The sequence below is a fragment of the Equus caballus genome, chromosome 29 (assembly GCF_041296265.1).
Source record: "Equus caballus isolate H_3958 breed thoroughbred chromosome 29, TB-T2T, whole genome shotgun sequence".
NCBI classification, from domain to species: domain Eukaryota; kingdom Metazoa; phylum Chordata; class Mammalia; order Perissodactyla; family Equidae; genus Equus; species Equus caballus.
Genome location: NC_091712.1, coordinates 37,127,742 through 37,136,355, shown reverse-complemented (window position 1 = coordinate 37,136,355; position 8,614 = coordinate 37,127,742). Strand labels below are relative to the sequence as shown.

General features: G+C 43.8%; 1 pseudogene; it reads right to left on the bottom strand.

Annotated features, from left to right (window-relative positions):
- Positions 1-1,550: 1,550 nt before the first annotated feature.
- Positions 1,551-2,772, bottom strand: LOC138921428 (diacylglycerol kinase zeta-like; annotated as a pseudogene).
- Positions 2,773-8,614: the final 5,842 nt, after the last annotated feature.

Sequence of the window (8,614 nt, the reverse complement as noted above, 5' to 3'; positions counted from 1 at the left end):
TCAGGCACTTACTTCCTTCTGTTTATTTCAGCTTTCATAAACCAATGAGTCATGTCACTTGCTTCTGAGTCCAAGAGACTTCCCTCCTGAGGGTCATTCCAGAACGAACCTCGTCAGAGATTTGGGTAGTAGCTGGGGCAGATGTTTTGTTTTGGGTTTTGTTCTGTAGGCTGCACTTTGTTTTATAATCTCTTAGAGGGAAGTGTCTGAAAGAAAGGGCTTCAAGTGTTCTTTTTGCTTCTGTGATAGCAGACTACTCAGAACTGCTGAACCAAATCCGCTTGCTGCTCAAGGTAAGCAGTTCTTTGGATGGTAACGAAAAAATACTAGGCTGATAGGGATGACTTTATGGGAGAGGACATACAATGTTGGTTTGGGGTGACAATTAGGGATGAAGGGAAGGATGATGGAACTGAGTCATTGAGAATGCTTGCAACACGGTAGATACTCGATAAATGTCAGCTGAGACTTAAGTTGCTTTGGTAATATTCATAGCTAGTCTTTATATAACGAGCAATTTCATAAACATTGTTTAATTGATTACCATTTGAGAGGTAGCTGAGAGGTATTATTTTTCCTATCTTTTGATTCCCAAATTAGAAAATTTAAAATTACATGTAAGTTTCCCGTTATGTTTCTACTGGACAGTGCTATTTTAGACTGTGCTGGAAATATTTCTTTCCTAGGATTAGGATTGTCTTTTAGGGTGTTTTAGGGTATTTTCTTCATAAGAGGGAGAAAAGCTATGTAACCATGGGTCACACCAGTAGTATCTTCAAATACTTTGAAGGCATGTGAGATACCCAACCTTGTCTAACACATTTTGTCAATGAAATTGAAGTGAAATGATTGTGTCTTAATTATGTATAGATTCTCTCTTGCCAGCATTTGTTGAAACAACACAGAGGAAAAGAGGTAAAAGATCACAGTGTCAAAAAGCGAAATGGAAGAATTGCAAGATTATCAATGCTTTAATGATTATAGCTAGAAACGGGGATGTTCAAGAAAGTGACAAATGAGCTCTGTGTCTTTTAATGTGGGAGACTTGGTTGATACGGTATTCTAATTAGTTCTCTATGTCCCAGATACTGGCTAGAAATTAGTACATTTCTTTTGCGACCTTTATATTTGATATATAACAAATTACTTTGTCAATTAAAAAAATGAAGTTGACATATGCATTAGCCCATATATCTAATTTATCATGGTGTTGGCAATAAGTAATCCATCCATTTAATTATTTATTCATTAAGAAAGCTCAAGAAACTCCATACACCTTTATTCCTTTTAACACAATATCCATTTTCAGAGACTCCACATCCAATTTCCTGTTCCCCTGTGTGTCTTGGGGTCAGGCCAAGGCTTCAGGGGGACAAGTGAGAGCCCCTGGCTCCTCAGAGTTCAGCCCAAGGTCTGGGTGGCTCCTCAGCAGACAGCCTGGGGCTCCTTCCGTGGGGCATGAGTCCCTCCGTGGCCGTGAGTTGGGTGAGGAGGAGCCTTAACCTCTGGCCGGCCCTGTCTCTTCTGCTGCCCCGGCCTTGGCCTTACAGCTACGCAGCCCTCTCCTGGTTCTCCCACTGGATCATCTGGTTGTACTGTCAGTTCTCCAGGTAGGTGGTCAGCTCCATGTCCTGAGCCTTCGCAGCCTGTTACTGGGGAGTGTCACCTGTTGGTCTGTCTTCAGGAGCGAGATCCCCGCCTCCATGATGTTGTGGCAGATGGTGTGCTGGCCCAGGGACTCCGCCTGGTCCAGACAGCTCTCCCAGTTTTCCTCCTCAGCATCAGGCATCTCTGGGACTGGTGGTCCAGCAGGTACTGGATCACTTCTTTGCTGCGTGTGCTGACCGTGCGGTGCCTGAGGTCACTCCCAGCTGGGTGCAGCTCCTGGAGCTTACGGAAGTCATTCCTTTTGGCCGCCTCAATCAGCTCTTCACCTTTAGGGGGTGTAGCATCCGCTGGCAGTGACTGGGGCATGGGCGAGCAGGATGAGGTGGGAGAGCGGAAGTGGGGATTGGAGGTCAGGCCAGCAAATGCCCCCAGCAGCTCTGGGTCTAGGATATAAATCTCATCCAGTGAGATCTCAGTCACACAGTTGAGATGTTCCTGGGCCTGGTTCATCCTGTAGAAGGAGGTGGTAGTGGTGGCATCCAGGAAGCACCACTTGGGGGACAGTTTCTGGCACACTGGGGACTTGGCTTCAGCACATTTGGGCTCCTGCTGGAGCCTCTCAGTGTGGGTGGACAAAGCTCTACGTTGCTGTCTCCTGGGATCACCACAGTGCCCAATGACACAGAGGACTCTAAGCGGCTCCTTGTAATGCAAGGCCTCATAGTCGTGCATGCTGACTCTGCTTACATGGATCAGCGGTTGCTCAACGTGGTACTGCTCAGCCCTGGAAGGCACGCCACCACTCAGCCTTCTGCACCCTGGTGACCTGGTTGTGCATGGTGATGCAAATGCGTGAGGCTGTGAGTTGCAGGGCTGGCCATCCACATGCACCTGCACCGGGATGGCCTTGGATGTGGTGAGCACCACCTTGCGGCACTGCGTCAGCCACTCACTGAGCCCACCCACCTGCAGCCCAGCCAGGGACATCATGGTGAAGCCAATGACCCCTCGGTAGCCATCTCCATGCAGCTGGGGTGGGAAGAGATGGTGCTCCGCAGGGTGGCCCCAGGGCGTGGTTCCTGTGCAGTACCTGGGAATGTTCAGGAAAACAGTGCACTGGGGCTTCAGCTTTTGAGCACCAAATTCTTCTGAAAGACCCCACATGGCCAAAGAGTAAGCACCCAGATCCTCACTTTGTTTTCGATGTGCAGGCACAGCCCATTAAGGAGAGAGAGCATTCAAAACCAACTTCTTGAAGGAACTTTGAAATTCGAAGGAATTCTAACTGAGATGAACATTTTTCCTTCCTTGTAAACTCTTTATACTAAGGTCATATAGCTCATGGCCACAATCAGTAAGTTTTTCTAAAGGATCTTGAGCCCACCCAGTATAACGTCTCTACATGCATCCGGTCAGCCCTTCTGAGGAGCACCGGTAATCGACTTTCTACCTCTGCTGAGTCAAGAGAATTTACAGCAGGGTCCAAGTAGCTCCTGATCTACATTTCATGTCATCAGAAGAGATGTGAGCTGCAGCAGCAGTGTGTCAAATGTCACAGTGAAATAGAAGGGTAAATGTCACCCACCCACGCTGGGCCTCTTGAACTAACTTCCTTAGGTCACCTACGTTACTAAATCCAATGGGCTTTTTTCATTGTCTTACTTGACTTTCCTCCTACATTTGACAGTGTTTGCCTCTCTCTTCCTTGAAGCCTTTCTCTCCTCTCTGGATGCTCCTTCTTGGAATCCTCTGTAGACTCTCCTTCCACCAATCAGCCCTAAGTGTTGGTGTTTCCCAGGTTCTAACCTTCATCTTCTTCTCTTCTCACTGTGCATAATTTCCACATAAGCTCACACGAGGAGGAGATGCATCCTAACTCTTTATTTCTAGCTTAGAGTCCTCTCCCAAGTTCTAGATAAAAATATATATATATATATATTTATATAATTGCCAACTGAATATCCGTACCTTCATATACTCTAGGATCCCAAATTCAAAAGGTCATACTGAAGTCACCTTCCTTCTATTCCTTCCCTCTCTTTCTCTCTTTCTATTCCTTCCTTGGTGAATGGCATCATGATCCATCCAATTTCCCAAGAGGAAATCTACGATGACTCTTGACTTCTCGGTGACTTCCCACATGCATTCAGTCAGCAAGTTAATTCCAGTGCCTTCAAAAATCCCTAAATTAGAGGGGCTGACCCCGTGCCTGAGTGGTTAAGTTCACGTGCTCCACTGCAGGCAGCCCGGTGTTTCGTTGGTTCTAATCCTGGGTGCAGACATGGCACTGCTCATCAAACCACGCTGAGGCAGCGTCCCACATGCCACAACTAGAAGGACCCACAATGAAGAATATACAACTATGTACCAGGGGGCTTTGGGGAGAAAAAGGAAAAAAATAAAATCTTTAAAAAAAAAAAATCCCTAAATTAGAGAGCAAGTAATGAGTGGTTGAGAAACACCTAAGGGAATTGACTTATATTATTCTCGCTCAGAGGCCTAATCATGGTGTATGTTATAATTTTGGAGTAAAAATGAGGCATTTCATGCATGCAGCCTAACTTCACCCTCACTCCTCACCTCCAAGCTCCAATCTCTTCACACTGTCATCTGAGTGTAGTTTCTGAAACTGAAATTTGATTATGTTACTCTGCTGCTTAAAGCCTGATTATTTTCGGGAAATAATCCAAACTCTTTAACAAGTCTTCTATGAGCTGGCCTGGCCTTGCCTCCTTCTTTAGTCCCGTCTTTGACCATTCAAATTCTCTCCATCTCTGGGAATTATCTAGTATTCTACTTCTGATCTTTCTCTTATCTCTGTGCTTTCAACATGCCTCCCACTTGCATCCCTGGCTTTGGTAAGAATAACTCCTACTCTTCCTTTAAAATTATCCTCAGGAGTCCTAGTCTTTGGGAATTCTTCCCTGACTCTCTTGCCTTGAGGTAAGTGCTCCTGTCCCTCCTTTGTGCTCTCAGGGTACTCTATGCACATCTCAACCAGAGATTTGTTTCGATCCGTGAGAAATATCTGTTTCATTCTCAGGCTCCTCGATTCATGAACCCACTGAGGCAATCCCTGTATCTTCAGTACCAGCAGAGCAACACAAGACACGTAATAAGTCGTCAGTAAACGTTTACTGAAGGAGCCAATGGTGGCCAGCCTATGCGGACTTACAGTGCCTGGAAATGGAGTGGAGAAGAAATAAGAGATCTGAGAAAAATAACCATTTCCCTTTTTTGCACTAATTAGGAATTTGGGAAGTGTTCTCTATTCTTTTCTGCAAAATACCTTGAAGGCACTGCCTAGTCTTGTGTTCTATCAGTTCTAGAGGAGAGTTCAGGGGAATGACTTGCTTTGAGGAGTTACTCTGGGTGGACTGAAGCTCCAGTTATCTCTGGGACTCTTGGAATTCACTCTGGGCTGAATCCTGTTTCTTAACTTTGTCCTGACATGATCCACTTCCTCCAGGACTCGCTTGTGGTCAACCTAGGACTAAGGTTCAGGAATGCCCAGATCTATTCAACTGTCATTCTTTAGGCGTGCCATCTAGGTTCAGATCTAGGGTGTGTATGTGTGTTTACATGGAGAGAGAGGGAGAACAGGGAGACAGAGAGAGGGGGGACAGAGAGAGAGGCAGAGATAGCTTAATATCATTTTTCATTCTCATGCTCTCTCCTTCACTCACTCTGTTTTCTTGGTGTTTGGAAAAGAATTGGGGTGGGGCAGGGGCAGGGGTGGAGAATTCCAGATGCCTTAATATAAAGTTTGAAGCTTCATCCACCCAAGTTAAACAGAGCTATTTAGAAATGTACTTTATTTGTATTCTGTGTGGCTTACCTTTGGTTTTAGAGTTTAGTTTCCAGTTCAGATTTCAGCAGAATTTAGGCAAAAGCAGAACAGACATGTATTTTTGTTTGCTAAATGTAGAATGGATGAAACCATTGCATTCTTGTAGACTAATTGGAAATGCTGTAAATATGTTCTGATTTGTATTGATTCTCTTTAAATATAAAGTGTTCAATCATATTTATTGCACATATTTAATCCACACAAAAGTTTTAGACTAAGGTTTAGAATACTGAAGTAGTTTGCTTGATCACACAGCTAATAAATGGCAGAAGTGTATCGAAATTTGGGTCCTTGTAACTCTAAACAAGTCTTCGTAAGTTGTATGAGCTTTTAGGTTAAACTGCTTGTAAAAATCCAACTTGAAAATAATTGCTTTATGGATGCCACTTTCTTCTTTTTCCTTTTACGTGGAAATGGATAGTGAAACCAATGACCAGCGTCATGTGTTGTTATGGAATAAATGGATGTCATGTTAGGTTTCCTATCTGGAAGCTGGATGCAGCCTTAAGCTGGGACTAACTCACTCTCATCAATCAACTCTTGGAGAACAGAGACTATATACTTTATTTTATTTTTTTCGGAACCAAATCTGATTAACAAATATTGGCTCTCAACGAGAGGTTTCTGCTATTAATTCATAATTAAAATGATGATCCTCCTCACCCCTTCTATTCTTTTTTCCCCAATCCCTCTTATTTTCTTATTCTTTTTATCTTGCCGAAATTGTCTGATGGAAAATTGTTTTGGAGGGAATAAAAACTGGTCAAAAAATAGGGGCTTGGGTCTCCTGCTTTGTTACTCTCGGGGTGAGGTGTGGCAGGAGAGTACAGGAGGAGCTCGGAGGGGAAGGAATGGAGAAAGAAGGAAGGGCTTCTACACAAAGGCATCCAGGGTGGGTCACTGTGCAGTGACTGGAACTCCTTTGTCTTGGACTGTTGAGGAGATAAATTCCGGGGTCCCCGAATGAATCATAGGGCTGCTGAACCATCCAGCCTCCTCAGGAAAATGTGCCTTTTGCTCCGCAGTCTTGGGGGCAGTGGCCAACTTCCCTCTTTTGTGTTTCTGTAGGCCTTTCGTTCAAGGTAAATAACTTGCTTAGCTAACATACCCTCTGGTGTTAAAAAAGGACAGTCTAAAGACGTTTGGAATGACTGAGCTGTTTGCTAAAGGTAAGAGGAAGATGAAAAACTACCCCTCATCCTCGTAAATTTGTTTTGGTTTCTTTAGAATGACTGGAATCTCTTACTATCAACATATTTTGTTATGTAAATGTATCAACAGCCCCCACCCCGCATGCCCCTTCCAATCCCCTTCAAAATTCCTAAATTAGAAGGCAGGTAAACAGTAGTTAGAAAATGCCTGAAGGAATCGACCTGTATTATTCTCATTCAGAGGGCTAAATCTTGCTATGTGTTATAATTTTTTAGCAAAAAATGAGGTATTTTCATGCATCAGTGTTTGGGAAAGTCTCCTTTGGATGTTTTGGTTGCATATTTGAATCAACCCCTATTAACTGAGGGCTCACTTACCTGAGTAAGGCAGAGAGGGAAGCCAAAAAAAAAAAAAAAATCACAAAGACCTCTGCCCTCCAGGAGTTTTCAGACTCTGAGGAGCCAAGCTGTTTACCCCAACAGACTCAGGACCACTCCAAGACAGGGTCTGTGTTTATGCAGCTTTGATTCCCAGCACCTCACGGTGCCTGGCACCTGTTAGGGATTTCAATGAGCAGTGATTGAATGAAGAAATGGCACATAAAGTAGGAGAGTAGTAATCTATGCTAAGTGCCCAGTGAGGGATGACTTTTGGAGATGCTCTAGAAGAAGGAATCAATCTGTGTGGTGATCGGAGATGGCTTCCCAGAGTATTTGAGCTAGTTCTTGCAGGAGGAAAAGATTAAAAGAACTGATGGGGCATGTTCCCTGGAGCTGGGAAGTGATGGACAAAACTGAGACTCAACCAATCCGAGCTTGAGAGAGGGGGATAAAAAAATTGGAAACCCCCTGAACAGTAAGTACCATTTGGCTCGGGGAATTGGAATTATTATTTTTTCTTTCTGTGGAAGATCAACCATGGGCTGAGATCTATTAACACTGCCATACTTTTTAATATATGGAGCTGGTATGATTCTAGGTCTGGTTGAAGGGTACAGAACACATGTATGGTTTAATAAATGTCACGGCCCTTATAAGACAGAATAGAAGTTCATGCTCCGCTGGGGGTATGAATGGCAATGTTTTTGCCTTGAAGGATGGTGTGTTCATTCCTCTGAAGTGTTTTACTAGGTATTTAAGCATATTGCCTTCTGGTTGACTTACTGTTGGTTCTTTTTGTTGCTGTTGAATGATCAACTTAGTTGAAGAGTTCATTTGGTCAGTGTTCACAATAGGATGTGGGTATTTTCCACATCCTTAAGTTGTGAAACCATCTTGGAGCAGTGTTCACCTCCCGTGTAAAAGGTGTGAATTTGTCACACAGAGAGAGGTAATGTAAAGGGCAAACCCATCTTTCCCTAGTGCTCAGTGTAACCCGAGGATTGACACCAGGAACTCTTGAACTTTCAAAAAGCACTATCAGATAGTCTCGTCATGCCCCACCATCTCCCCGAAGAGGGAAGCTATTTTGAGAATACAATAAGATAGACAAATGCAGATGGCACGCCGAAAATCAGGATCAAGGGGAAGTATCAAGTGAATCCTGGCTTCCAAGGAGGTTATAATTCCTTGGGGGTCATCTATACCTCATCTACCCAAGGGGAAAAAATTATCCACATTTCTAATGGCGCAATATTCAAATATATACAAATCAAGAAGAAGCAAATGCAGAACGATCTTTCTGAAGGGACACAAAGCAAAGGAGATCAAATATGTGCTTAAGGGAAAAACATCCCAAACACAAAATGGTTTGCGTGGAAGCATTTTTGTCAGTGCATTTGGAGGCCAGAAGGTTCTGACTCAGAGTGGAAAATGAATAATTTTTGTATGAGTGAGGATAAGTTACAGCCACATAACCAGATAGGGCCCTGAGCTATAGGGGGGACAGGAAGTAGGTTGTATTCTTTGCTCTGCATAACCTCCTGTGCAGAAACACAGAGCAATTTGCATGAAGCTTTTCTTTTCCATTTTGTTGACTGCTTTTAGTAATGGTAGATGAATCAGT